At 38.6% G+C, this 15012-nt stretch overlaps 1 protein-coding gene across 5 annotated transcripts in view; it reads left to right on the forward strand.

The window, feature by feature from the left end:
* The window catches only part of nfyc (nuclear transcription factor Y, gamma), a 97977-nt gene that overhangs the window by 52181 nt on the left and 30784 nt on the right, over window positions 1–15012 (forward strand). The gene's annotated exons all lie outside the window — the stretch shown is intronic.

The raw sequence follows: 15012 nt of genomic DNA on the forward strand, positions 1-15012 counted from the left end.
GTCATTTTCGGTCACTGTCTATTGAACATTTGTTTTTTCTTCAGTAATACCCAAGTGTCTTTTGGTGACAAAACAAGTGAACAGGTCTTTTAAAATGCCTTCTACTTTTTGATAAATGTGACAGTTTGTGTCTTAGTTTTTTTTAGAAAAAGTGAAAATAGAATTATTTAATTTTGTTCTATTTCAAGTATTACAGAAATGGATTGTTTTGTTGGGCTTATTTAAAAGATCAAGATGCTACTTATTCTGAATTCTATTTCACAGGGAATTAAAAATTCACTGAAATATTGTTTTTTTTTAGGTTTTCTTAAAAGTACTGAATTTTGGGTAATAATCTGGACCACATGTATTTTACCCACAGATAAAGCTTAGTTAACAAGTGATTGGAATTTAGCAGTTTCAGTTGTCCTTCAGTTTTCTTAAGATCCAAATAAGTATATGAGGATTTGTTATTTTGCTTGTGTGCAGTGTGTTTCAAACAAAACAAATCCGTACTGAACTGGTTGTAAATTCTTGCCCAAGCGTTACTACTTCAGTGTTCCTGGCAGGCAGTTGATGGCTTTCACTATAGTTACTGACTGGCTTTCTATGTTTCAAATTATGTCTCTGTCCTCTAATAAGTATAGTCAAAGGTGGGCATTTGAAAGAAATGTCTCTGTACCCAAATGGCTGGATGGTATATGCTTGATTTTAATAGTCATCTGTTTAATTTTAAAATTGTGCTGGCCATTTTCTCCTTGGTACATACATTTGCAGTCTAGTGCAGAGGTCATGTAAACATCTTTAACTGAAAGCTTGATGTGATAAGTACGGCTTTCAGTTAGATGTTTATGTTACCTTGTCACTAAAAGTCTCTGAATATCAAGTCTCTGGACAATCCCAAAGTACCAATTTATTTAAAATTCACTATCTTCTCACTCGTTCTTGTCATGGTAGTTCAGAAAGGGAGTAAATGATTGTTGATTAATTGACTGAATTGAATTGATTAAATTGAATAGAGTTTCTTAATGTTGTTTGACTTTTATGAGCTTGCATGAATGAATATCAGTATCACTTGAAATGTACTGATTCAACCTTTGTACAAAAATGAGTTTTTAATTAAATCTTGATTGCATACTTAGGACTACTATTACAGAGGTAATATTTGATAGTTAAAAGAGAATAGGCCTTTGTTTATTGGAATCATGCACATTCTAAAAAGGCATTCTTAATGGCAAAATGAACAGTGCTACATGTATTGTATTTGGTTATGCTGTAACAGTACAGGGTACTGGTGAATACTACATGCAGTTGTGGCGTCTGTACTTGAAGAAAGACATACTGGCTTTGGAGGCATGCAAAGGCGGTTACCCAATGAGGAGAGATTGATCGTCCATGACTATATTTTTCTGGAATTCAGAAGAATGAGAGGGGATCTTATTGAAACATATAAAATTTGAACAGAGCCAGGAAAGTTGTTTTCCGCTGGTGAGACCAGATCTAGAGGACATAGCTTTAAGATTCAGTGGGATATATTTAGCATGGAGATGAGAAGAATCTGCTTTTCTCAGAGTAGTGAATCTGTGGAATTCTGCAGCTGGGGAAGCAGAAGAGGCTACTTCATTAAATACATTTAAAGCGCACATTAATTTTTGCATAGCGGGGAGTTGATGGTTTTGGGGAAAGGCTGATAGATGGAGTTGAATCCATGGCCAGATCAGCTATGATCTTACTGAATTGCAGAGCGGGCTCAATGAGCCAGATGGCCTACTTCTGTTCCTGTTCCTGTGCGTTTTATGTTGGATTATATTTCTGTAGGCTAAGGTAGCCAAATCTACTGGTGTTTGGAGCTGCAAGTGATCACTTTAAGAAGTTGAAGAGATTCAATGTTCATGGTGTTATACCACACTTTACTGGCAATGTTTTGAATTAATAAAGAGAAACAACAAATATTTGCTGCATCACGGCTAGTTAATGTTGGGTCTGGAGTTGTGTTCATTGTGTGCATTGTGTCATCCTATTTGTCCTTTAGAAATCTGATGTGTTGTCATAATGGAACTCAGTTGACTTGGTAAGAGTTGCACAACATCTTAATTTTACCAACTTCATCATAGTAATGTAAGAAATCAAAATCTGCAGCACACTGGTCCTGGGGTTTGTTCCTGGCAGACTCTGCCACAAGTTGGATGTTGACTCTGGTTTGTGCATCACCTTCAGTCTGATTCTTCTAGAACTCCATTGATTTTGTTTCTATGGTAGATATCTCTGTAGCTATAATAATGACACAGCATTTGTGATCACTCCCTTCCTGAAGATCTTCACACATGCACTGAAAGGCATCAACCATTCCTAAAATTCCTAGAGTTTGCATTTTCCTACTTGGATTTTTGGTCATTTGTTTGCCTTACCAAGATAAGAAAAGTGAGATTTCTTGATACTATCTGTAGAAAGATGAATACTCTTTAAAGTGTGATTATAATCTTATTCTTCCCTTGCAGTATCCATTTGAATGTTTCCAGATGTCTGATAACAGTAAAAATTAACAGATCCTGCATACATATCAAGTTGTGGAGAGAAGTTTCCCATTTTTGTAAGGAAAGCAATGATGTGTTCCAATAGTTTCCACAAACATACTTGTGATACTGCTGGCAGATAACCACCTTGCTGTGGAGGAGTTCCACTTCTAGGTGATTTTTTTTTTTGCCTCTTCCCATATAAACAGAAGAAATTGATTTCTAGGACTATTTTTATATTTAGCTTCTGCTGGCAGAATGTTCATGATGGATGATGTGATGAGTGGGAAAATATTTTGGATATTTGGGACTGTTTCAAGAGTCGGACAAAGACTACTTTTATCCCATCTTTTCAGGTACCTCACCCACTGCAACACTGAAAAGTTTCCATGCTGACACTCTGGCATTTTCCACTGTTTTGTTAACTGCTTTCTTTATATCAAAATCAGTTTGTTTCTTTCAGCAAAACTGGGTCCACCATTTCTTCCTTCAATTAATATGCAGAAACATAGTTGGCAAAAAGTTATGACTTGTCTTTCAACTGTACTCAATGAGAGCAAGCCTAATTATATAAAAGAAAAGCCATTTTGCATCCACCTTGTGACATCACTGAATGGATAAATATTCTAACATTCCACAATTGAAGTTTGCTTTATTCATTGCTGAAGTTTTGTCATACAAATTTTAAAAAAAGTTAATCTCTTCATTTCCTAATCACGTGCAATGTTGCATGCAGTAACCAAACTCACTTCTGTTGTTCTACAGTTTTCATGCTGAAAGTTGGTGCTCGTTAGCTGTTTGGGTTTGACTTTAATGTCATAATCTTGCCTTTTCCCTTCTGCTTCACTTTCATAGTGATGTTTCCAAGTTGCTTATGAATAATGAGTAAATGAATAATGCTTTGCAGATACCCATAGGAGATAGTGGCTTGCTATCTTCCAACAGTGAACACAGAAACATCTTTCCACTGTGCCTTAAATTGTCATGTAGCTAATATAGGGCTATGGATGATTTAAAATGTAATTTACAGTCCCTAAATTCTTGAGAAATGTTCTCCAGAGAAATCGCCTCTAACACATTGATCATTTCAGCAAAATGGCTGAATGCTAGCTGATACCATTTTGTGAAATTTTGTACAGTATTTTATGGCATTTCTTCTGAGGTTGGAGGACCAAGTGTATTGGGCATTGTTGCACCCTGATCCACTTCTGATGAACCTGTCATGTTTATCATTAATCTTTGAGAGCTGCGTTCAGGCTGTAGAAGCCGTGTGCAGCTTTCAAGCTACAATTAGACCACCTTCTGAAATGGTTGACTGCAATATTCTGGATCTGCCTGTCACACAAGTCTGGAAATATCTTTTGAAGAGGGTTCTGGGTTCTTGTCCCAGTCAGGCACTGTAACTTCTTAGTCATTGAATGACTTTGGATGTCTGAGAGTGGTCTTCATGTTTGTTGCCTCATTTTTGGGATATTTGGTGACTCTAGTGCTATCAAGTTGATCAGATCAGGACTCCTGTATTGTGCTGATCAATTCTAATTTAGTGATTTCTGATTTTTACAACTTGGTTTATTAATCTTTTTAGTCTTGATGGATTTGGTTACTGGCAGTTTATACTGTTGTAAACATCCTTGACTGGAAGCTGTGCAGCAGTTAAAGGGCTTTCAGTCAGATGTTTGCAGCCGTTGACTGCTGATTGCTTCAGTGAATTGTGGCTGCTCAGAAATTACCTGCAGTTTTAAGAAGTCTGCTATCCTGTGCTTTATGACATGCAGTAATACTGATTTTTAGAGTGTAGTATTGTTTTTGAAGGTTATGAAATACTTCATGTTATTACAGGTTCAATAAACATTTGTCTTTTTCCTTTCTGTCTTCGTCACCCTTGTACCCTCCCCCCCCCCCCCGTGCTCATCTGTAACTTAGCTAGCATGTATATTACCTCATGTGGGTCCTTTCCATCACTTGACACTTGCAGCACTGATTTAGGAAATAAACTGACTCTACATTTATTTTGAAATCTTTGTCTGTTCTGTACAGATTTTTTTAATATAAATTGGAACTTCTCAGTTCATTAAGTTTTATCGAAGTATTTTCATGTTCTGCTGCCTTCAAGGTACAATTGAAATTCTCTTAAGGTGGGTTTGTTTTGTATATGTGTCTATATAATATTAGACATTCACATTTACTCTTGGCATAATTTGTCCTGAATAGAGTCCTTGGCTATGATCTTAGATTCTACACAGATCAGTTGGTGGGGATATTTGCAGAAATGTTTTAACCTCTTCTCCACTTCAATCTGGGGTTCCTATCTGTTCTAAGAAGACCACTACCATCCAGCTATGCAAGGGAAGCGAGATAATATGCCTTAATGGCTACCGCATGGTGGCTGGCATTCACCATCAGAAAGTGCTTCAAGAAGTGGATTATAGCTGACATTAACTCCAGCCTCCCAGAAAAACTTGATCCACTGCAACTTGCCTATTACCAAAACAGATGGCAGACACCTCCTACCCTGACCTAACAAACCTCTGGAGCATCTGGACAGTAAAGACACCTGCATTAGACTTTATTGACTGCATCTATGCCTTCAGTGCTCTAATTCCAAACAAGCCCATCTCCAACCTCGACCTGAGACTTATCACCTACTTTTACAACTGGATTCTTGTCCAACAGACCTCATTAATAAGGACAGCAACACCACAACAATTATCCTCCATCCTGGTTCCTCAGCCCTCTGCACTAATCTGTATACCCTGACTGCATGGTCAGATTGTGCTCTGTCTACAGCTTTGCAGATAATAGTATTGCAGTGGGCTGATTCTCAAAGAACGGTGAGCTGAAATGCAGAAAGGACATGGAGAGCCTGGTGACATGGTGTCATGGCTCGATATTCAACATGGCATTAAGGTGACAAGGAGAAGACAGGAGAATGGGGTTGAGGAGGATAATAAATCAGCCATGCTGGATTGGCGGATCAGGCTTGAAAGGCTGAATGGCCTAATTCTGCTCCTATGTTCTCATGATTTCAGGACCATTGACGTAAACAGGAGCTTGCCCAATGCTTCCCAGTTTAAAATCAAACAGGTCTTGTGTTTTGCTGAATTGAGCTCATAAGACCTGTTTGATTTTGAACTGGGGAGCATTGGGCAAGCTCCTGTTTATGTAAATGGTCCTGAGATCATGAGGGTTGAGAGCTTCAAGCTGCTAGGAGTGAACATCACCAGTAGCCTGTCCTGATCCAAACTTGTTGACACCACTGTCAAGAATGCTCACCATTATCTCTACTTCAAGAAGCTAAATAAATTTGGCATTTCCCCTATCGATGCTTGCCAATTTTTATTGATGCACCATAGAAACCATTCTATTCAGTTGCATCACAACTCGGTATGGTAACTGCCCTGCCAGTGATTGCATGAAATCGTAGAGAGTTGCGGACGCAATTCAACACATCATGGAAACCAGCCACTCCTCTATTGACTCTGTCTATGATTCTCACTGCCTCAGTAAAACAGCCTGCATAATCAAAGACCCCAGACATTCCTTCTTCACCACCTCCCCATTAGGTAGAAGATACCAAAGCCTGAAAGTACCTACCACCAGGCTCCAGATCAGTTTCTATTCTGCTGTTACTAGCCTATGCTATTAGGTCTGTCCTGCTGTTCCCCAAATTATTGAACGCTTGATCTACCTCATTATGACCTTGCACCTATTGTTTGCCTGTGTAACTATAACACTATTCTGCATGTATGATATTCAAGATGTTTTTCCTTGTACCTTAGTACCTGTTACTATAATGATAAACTAACTTACTATGTTTAGATTTTTGCTCCAAAATTCACTTGCATTTGTTACCATTGAATTGTTAATGTTCCATTAATTATTGTAAGAGTTTACCGTTCCTGGGACATTCAACAATAAAGCTGAGTTTTGCTCTGCCCTTTTATTGAATTGGATGCCAGTAATAACAATCTACTTGGGTGCACCGACTCTGCTATCACATTGGGAATTAACATCTGTGTAGTTCCACTTGAAGATCAATATGGTTATCTGTTGATGGAGCTGAAAGAGATGGGGGAGAACTTAAGTTGATTTTTTTTTTCATCTGTATACTCAGACCCCGCATAACACTTCTCTCAGAGGTGGAATTCTATGTGAATCAGCACTATGCAGGGTCATTATAACACTGGACATGTGTGCCTGATTTTTAAAAAATCAAACCTGATGCATGATATTTTATGTATAAACAGTAATTCACGGAGTAACAAACACACAAATAGGTCAAACCTGTACATCAGTGGAGCAGCAACGAAGGAAACTAGGTGGTGGTTACATCTTAAGAGGGACCAGGCTGTGGGTCGTCCTTTAACTTTGGCTTCTTCAAGTCGTTGTCGAGATTTGACTGCCTTTTCTTAAGTTTCCCCTCATGAAACAGTTCCTTGTAGCAGGAAATCATTGAGAACACCTCTCTTTGCCTTGTTGCTTCACTCCCAGTTGGGGTCATTACCGATGAACTGATCCATGAAGTGTGTGATCGTGGTGATGCTAGTGGTGAGATTTCTTGGCAGTGTTTCCTCTCCTCCATCGTTGTCCTCAGATTCACCCAAGATGTAGTGCTCTGCCAATTCTCGAAGTTCTTTGTTGTTAAGGCTCTCACCGTGAGAATGCAGCAACTCTTCAATAACACCATCATTTACATCCTCTAAACTCGCTTCATTGGAATCATAGGATGTTGTTGCTTGCTTCTGGCCATAGCTTCTTCCACACTCTATTTGTGCAGTTTGATGTTGCAGGCCATTTTCCAGAGATGGGTGAAAAAAAGGAATAAATTGATGGGGGAGCAAGAACGTTTACGGAGCGTGAACTAACATGAGTGGCTTAGAGTGTGTGTAAAACACTCTCATTGGCTGATTGAATGTTTACTGTAACGGCAGCCCCTCTTGAGTTTTAAGTGTTCTCTGGAATGAGTTTTAGTCATTTAAAGATTTTTAATGAAGTATTGAATAACTGCATTGTAACGCATCAGTGCCATGTGTGGTAGCATTATGTGGGGTCTGAGTGTTTTTATTTGGGAGTCGGCACAGTCTATGGAATTGATGTAATACAACTGTGAGGTCATGAACTGTATACAGATTTCGGAGGAGGACATACTTAGGGTGGATAAATCCCCAGGGTCAGACCTTGTGGGAGGCATGGCCAGAGGTATTAAAAATATGCTTGGAGATGGTTGAGGTGCAGGAGGATTGGAGAATAGCTAATATTGTTTTATCATTTGAGGAAGTCTTTAAGAATAAGCCAAAAATTAGATAGGGACTGCTTTTTGCTTGATAGATCGTGCCTAACCAATCTTTTAGAATTTTTGGAGGAAGTTAGCAAGAACATTGATGAAGGAAAGGCAGTGGGTATTGTGTGCATAGCAAGGTCTTTGGCGAGGTCTCACATGAGAGGTTAGTCAAGAAGGGTCAGTTGCTTGCCATTCAAGGGGAGATAGTAATTTGGATTCGACTTTGACTTCATGGAAGAAGCCAGAGTGGTGGTAAACTTGATCAGTGAATGTCGTCAACTTTGGGGGTCCAGTGGGCAGTGAGGAGGCTATTGAAGCTTGCAATGGGATCTGGAGCAGCTGGAAAAATGGCAGATAGAATTTAATGCAGGTATGTTTGAGGTGTTGTACTTCAGGATGACAGACCAGGGTTGGACTTGCACGGTGGAATGGTAGACCACTGTGGAGTGTGGTAGTACAGAGATCTGGGAATACAAGCAATACAATACTTTTAAAAGTCATGTGACATGTAGACAGGATTGTAGTGTTTTTGGCACATTGGCTTTCATAAATCCAAGTATTGTGTACAAGAATTGGATGTTATGTTGACTAAGATGTTGGTGAGGCCTACTTTGGAATATTGTACAGTTCTGGTCACCTTCCTACAGGACAGATTGAAAGAGTACAGAAAACATTTACAAGGGTGTTGCTGGGTCTTGAGGACCCAAGTTGTAGGGAAAGTTAGAGTAGGTTAGGACTTAATTCCCTGGAGCATAAGACAAGGAGGGGATATATGATAGCAGTAAACAAAATTGAGGGGTATAGATAGTGTTAATACAAGCAAGTTTTTCTGCTGGGATTGAGTGATGCTGGAACTAGAGGTCATGGGTGAAAGCTGAATGTTTTTAAGGGAAACAGGAAGGGAACTTCTTCACTCAGAGGGTGGTGTGACTGGAAAGAGTTACCAGTGGAAGATGTGGATTTAATTTCAGTATTTAAGATGGCAAGAGTATGGAGGTATCTGGTGCAGGTACAAGTCAGTGGGACTGGGCAGAATAACTTGATGGGCTGAATGGTCTGTATCTGTACTCTGTGACTCTAGTTCTCCTTAGCACATCTGAAAATTGCCCAAAATAGAAATGTATTTGTTTTTTTGCCATTTCCTGTATAATGAATTACCGTCCTCCTCCCCTCCCTGCCCCAGTACAGTACCATAGAATAGATCACCTGTATTGCCAGTTGTGTGCATCTTAGCTGACAGTAAACACAGGAATTACAAAGTAAAAATTACTTTTGCAAAATTATGCACAATATACCTATTTCAATAATTTTTGTGAAGTTGTTCATGTGTCAGTGCTTGGATTTGCAGTGTCTCAGTAGGTCACTATATTAAATAATTTAGAGACATAATTTTATGCAAGAGCCTTCTCCTCTTAGCACTGGAATAATTCCCTTTCTTGTACTTGTCCAGTTCTCCTTACAATGCTGGCACATGACATGGCAAATGGTAGAATCTGGACTGAAAGCAGGATTTCCACCTGGATCATCAAAAATTACTTTACCTCTGTGGATATTGCTCGACCCACTGATTCTTAAGGCAGATTGTACCTCCCTTTTAAAATATTGCTATTTTCACATGTTGCTTTGCCTTTGCCTTTTTCTTTAATTCTCTGATTCTTGACCCTTTATCAAAGGAAGAGAGGTTTGCTGTATTTACTGTCCAGACCCTTAGTAATGTTAAATATAAGGTTTGCCGTCAACCTCCCTTATTCCAAGGAGCACAAACTTGACTTGAAGAGTCTTCTGTTGAATGTGAAAATGGGCTTTCTGAAGCATCAAGCACTTACTTACAGTAATCCAATACTAATCGCAGTTGAAACTTCCCACAGATGGTCAGCACCCCTTCCAGCACCCACCTGCATGCTAAGGGTAATTTTTGCAGCCAGTTAATTTCATGTCTTTGGGATCTCAAAGAAAACTGGAGCACCTGCAAGTGACCCACATGGTCAACAAGAAAAATGCAAATTGGACCCAGAAAGTAGTGGAGATCAGAATTGAACTCTGATTTCTTGTCCAGTCACCAATAATCTCTTCTTTACTGGGGTGTGTAATACTGGGGGTATTGCTTTTGCTGCAATTGGATTTTTGTTTTGTGAATGTTAATCAAGATCCTCTAATGTTTTGATGCTTCTGTTTGTAAAGCCAAAGTTTCTGTATGCATTTCGGGTCTTTTTCTTCATCTGACCAGCTCTTTTCATAATCCCATGGAATCGTACAGAGATACAGAATGGGAGGAGGTCTATTGGCCCACCATCCATTTGGCCCATCAGTCATCTATTTGCACTAATCCTACATTAATCCCATTTTAATTTTCAATGATAGTCTAACCCTGGATCATTAAATTGCAGTAAGAGTTGCTCCTTTCAATTTACATTGTTTCTCCTCATTCTTTATACAAAGCCATAATCCTTTTCTGCATTGTTTCATCAACATGCCGCTGCTCATTCCACCAACCTTTCCTTTTTAGTTCCTTGTAGTCTGTTTCTATTCTGGTCACATTTTACTATGCCTCCAAGTTTTGGGTCCTGTGTAGTTATGGATATTGTTCCCTGTTGATCTCTAGTCCAAGGCACTATGAAGCTGTTCAACTCTGGCCCTAGTTCCAACTGTGGAAAGATTCACTATCTACTAGCCTGAAATAAAATGTTTCATTACTAGTTTACTTCCATTTAAGATTTGTCTCCCCCCTCCCCCTTCTCTCCTCTCCCCCCCCCCCCCCCCCCAGCCCCTAGACTCCATGGGCTTCAAGTTTGACCAGCCTATTATAAGACCATACGATATAGCTGCAGAATTGGGTCATTTAGCACATGGAGTCTCTTCTACTATTTCATTATGACTGACCCAATTTTCCTTTTAGCCCCACTCTCTTGCCTGCTCCCTGTATCCCTTCATGTCCTGTCCAATCCAGAACCTATTAACCTCTGCCTTAAATATACATACAGATGGCCTCCACAGCTGTCTAGTAATTGTTGCACCTAGATATGTAAATTGACTTGTAACAACTTGGAACGGAAATTTGGTATTTGATGACATTAGGTCATTTAAAGGAAATAGCTCACTTTTATGTAGGTTCAGCTTATATCCTGAAAAAGAACTAAACTGGGAAATTAAAGAAAGAACCAAAGGTAAAGAAGTTTCAGTGTTAGAGGTTAAAAGTAAAATATCATCAGCGTATAATGAAATTTTATGAGTCATACCTTCCCTTAATATACCAGAAATGTCCTTAGATTCTTGAAATGCTATTGCTAAGGGTTCTATAGCTAAAGCAAAAAGTAAAGGACTAAGAAGGCAACCTTGTTTAGTTCCCTGCTGTAATTTAAAGGGCTTAGAAATTTGGGAGTTAGTAATAACCTGAGTGGTAGGAGACAAGTAAATTAATTTAACCCAATAAATAAAATTAGGCCCAAAATTAAACTTTTCTATGGTCTTAAAAAGATAATTCCACTCAATCCTATCGAAGGCTTTTTCTGCATCTAAGGATAATATACAGTCTAATATTTTTTTGGATGGTGAATATATCACATTCAATAACCGACATTTATTAAAATGTGAGTAACGATTTTTAATAAATCCTGCCTGGTCATGTGATATAATAGATGGTAAAATATTTTCAAGTCTTCGAGCTAAAATTTTGGATAACATTTTTGCATCAGCATTTAATAAAGAAATCGGTCTGTATGAAGAGCACAGCTGGATTTTTTTTAAGAATAAGAGAAATAAAAGCCTCATAAAAAGATTGAGGGAGTTTACCTGATTTAAAGGACTCTGATAAAACAGGATAAATAAGGTGTAAGTAACGAAGTGGAAGTTTTATAAAACTTTGATTCTTTAGATTCAATTTTAACATTTGGAATAATAAACAAGCTCATTTAAGTAAAGTTTACCTACAAAGAAATAAAGAGATGGGTGGATTAGCCCTACCCAATTTTAGGTTTTACTATTGGGCTGTCAATATAAGGAATATTACTTTCTGGTCCTATTTTATTAATCGTAAAGATTGTCCATCATGGGTCTCCTTAGAAGTTAATTCTGTAAAAAAAAAAATTCCTCTGTTGTCTCTTGGATCATACTCTTTTTCAGCAAATAAAAAAGTATATTTTGATCAATTTTATTACAATATATGAAAAGTATATCAGAAAATGGCCTCCTGCCATTCAGCCAATGTTTTATCCATGCTAGAATCTTTCCTGTAATACCATGGGCATGTAGCTTATTAAGCAGCCTCATGTGGCACCTTGTCAAAGTTCTTCTGAAAATCCAAGTACACGTCAACCGTTTCTCCTTTGGCAATCCATGCCTACTTTATCATAAAGACAGGAAAATTTGCAGATGCTGGACATCCTAGCAACACACAAAATGCTGGAGGAGCTCAGCAGGCCAGGCAGCATCTATGGAAAAGATGAAGGGTCTTGGTCCGAAACATCGATTACTTACTCTTTTCTATAGATGCTGCCTGGCCTGCTGAGCTCCTGCAGCATTTTGTGTGTGTTGCCTATTTTATCATGTTTCTCCAAGTACCCTGAGACCTCACCTTTAATAATCAACTCCAATATCTTCCCAACAACTGAGGTCAGACTAACTGACCTATAGTTTCCTTTATTCTGCCTCTCTCACTTCTTAAAGAGTGGAGTGACATTTGCAATTTTTCCAGTCTTCCTGAACCATTCCAGAATCTAGTGATTCTTGATAGATCCCACAACCTCTTCAGCCACCTTTTTCAGAACCCTGGGTCTGGTACTTACCTTCAGTTCTTTCAGTTTCCCAAGAACCTTCTCTCTGGTAATAGTTCACACTGTTCATGTCCCCTGACACCTGGAACTTCGATCATGCGTCTTCCACTATGAAGACTGATGCAAAATACTTATTTAGTTTGTCTGCCATTTCCGTGTCCCCCATTACTACCTCTCCAGAATCATTTTCCAGCAGTCCAATATCCATTTTTGACTCGCTTACACTTTATGTATCTGAAGAACCTTTTATATAGTCTTTAATATTATTGGTGAGCTTGCTTTCATATTCCATCTTTACCTTGATTACTTTTTTTAGTTGCCTTCTGTTGGTTTTTAAAAGCTTCCTAATCCTCTAACTTCCCACTATTTTTTGCTCTATTATATGTCTTCAATTTGGCTTTCATGTTGGCTTTGACTTCTGCAGTAGAGTTAAAATGACTTGGTTGGAAGCCCTATGAATGCAGATACCTCAGTCCCTCTCCACAACCAATGTCAGTTCGATTAGATGCATTTTGCCTTCAGCAAATTCACAGTAGCTTTCCCTAAACATTCAAATTGATGGCTAGTTTTGTCCCTGGTTATTGTTACTTTGCTCCCATCAGATTGAACCGAGTTAATAAGGATTTAACACTTGCAGTTCTCCTGACAAGTAACACCACATTTAAGCTTGTAGATTGTTGGAAGATTATAGCAAGTATCATTGAAACTTCCTAATTTATCTAGGCATCTTGGAATGCAACAAATCCACTTTAATTACCCCTTTTACTGCCACTTATGTCAATCATTAATTCATTTTCTTTTTCAGCTTCCTATTCTTTTGAGACATCAGCAACATCTTCGTAGTGATATGCTGGGTTGACTTGATGTTAGCCCCACCTCTTTTGTCAATCCTTTAATTTTTGCTATTAGTCTTCTCCTGCTTTTTTGTTCTTTAGCTATTAAAGCCTTAATCAACCTGGTTCACACGTGTTATCAACCTGCTATCTAATCCCCTTCCTTTTGCTTTATTATCCTCTTTTTTTTAAATCATTCCCAGTGCTTTGGCTTTAATTACCATAACTTTTTTCCTCCATGGGAATGTACCTTCATTGTACTTGAATTATCTCTACTGTAAAGACTTTAGGTTGTTCAATTGCATTAATTCCACTTTTCCAAGACCTCACCCTTCTCATCTCATTGCAATTGGCATTTTTTCAGCTGCCTGCTTATCTTGGAGTGCTGCATATCCTTTCACAAACCTAAAGTAAACTTCACACTAAAGTGGTACCTTAAATGTTTATCACTAAGGTGCCACAGAAGCAAATTTGACAGTGCCTGTAGTCAGCTTGTCTGTCACTAAAATTCTCCTGAATATAATGTGCATCTCAGTGAGGCCACCAGGACATGTTGCTGTTCAACAAGCAGTTATCCCTGTCCAGTGCAGCCACTGAAATGAGAGCTGATTCCAGCTGAAGCTGAAATGGGAATGTTACAGCCTCTTTGTTCCTTTGTCATAGCTTGCTTGATCCACCAAGCAACTGCTGATAGGTCAGCACATTTGTTGTGTCCATGAGTGTGTTGAACACTGGCACAGAGGAAAATCTACACTAGATTATATTTTGTTATTGCCATTAAGTAGCCTTCAGGGGAATGAATAAATATGAAGTCAGACTTAAATTTCCATACCTTCTTGTGGCTTCATGATGCTGAAAGTACTTTATAGCTAAAAGAGCACTTTGCTCTCCAGTGTGGCAATAAATATGGCACCTAGTTTATATATAGCAGAATCCCATAACAGCTTTGTGATAATAATCAACATGTTTTAGTGATGTTAGTTGTAGGATAAACATAACCAGGGCACTGATAATTCTCCCTGATCTTTTTTTAAACTAGTGTTGTTAAATGAGAGCACTAAGCATTTCAGCCAATACTGTGCTCCATCAATGCTGGACTATGCTGTTACTTAAATTTTTTACTTTCACTTCTTTGATTTCCCGGCCTTGGTCGGAGGTGAGACTGTGCGAGAGGAATGTGCACTAAATAGTGGGAATTTTGTGTATGCAATTGGATATTGGACAAAATATCTTTCCAACTTCATCTGTAGTGTTCACTGTTTTGTAAGGTGACAACAAAAGATGCCCAACATTGAAATAAAAACTGGTGATAATTGTATGAAAAGTTGGATGAGCCAATCTGTACTGAAGTTAAAAACCTTTTGTCAGAGTTCTCTGCCCTGTTCAAGGGGTCATAGTATATTAGACTTTCATTCATTGAAGTGCATTCAGTGTTTGTTTTCTGTTTTGTAATTCCTTTTCTTCTAGCTCTCGTTTGAAGATTTAATTTTGATGCAGAAGAATCTAAGACCCAGCACTGTGCTCTAGTGTGTAAACATCCTACACTCTCAGCTGTGGTCTGACTGAGCTGGGAGAGGGATGTTTGCTCATTCTGGCACAGACTAAGCAGCATCAAGCCATCAAAGTGTGCACACAGA

The sequence above is a fragment of the Hypanus sabinus genome, chromosome 30 (assembly GCF_030144855.1).
Source record: "Hypanus sabinus isolate sHypSab1 chromosome 30, sHypSab1.hap1, whole genome shotgun sequence".
Taxonomy (NCBI): Eukaryota; Metazoa; Chordata; class Chondrichthyes; order Myliobatiformes; family Dasyatidae; genus Hypanus; species Hypanus sabinus.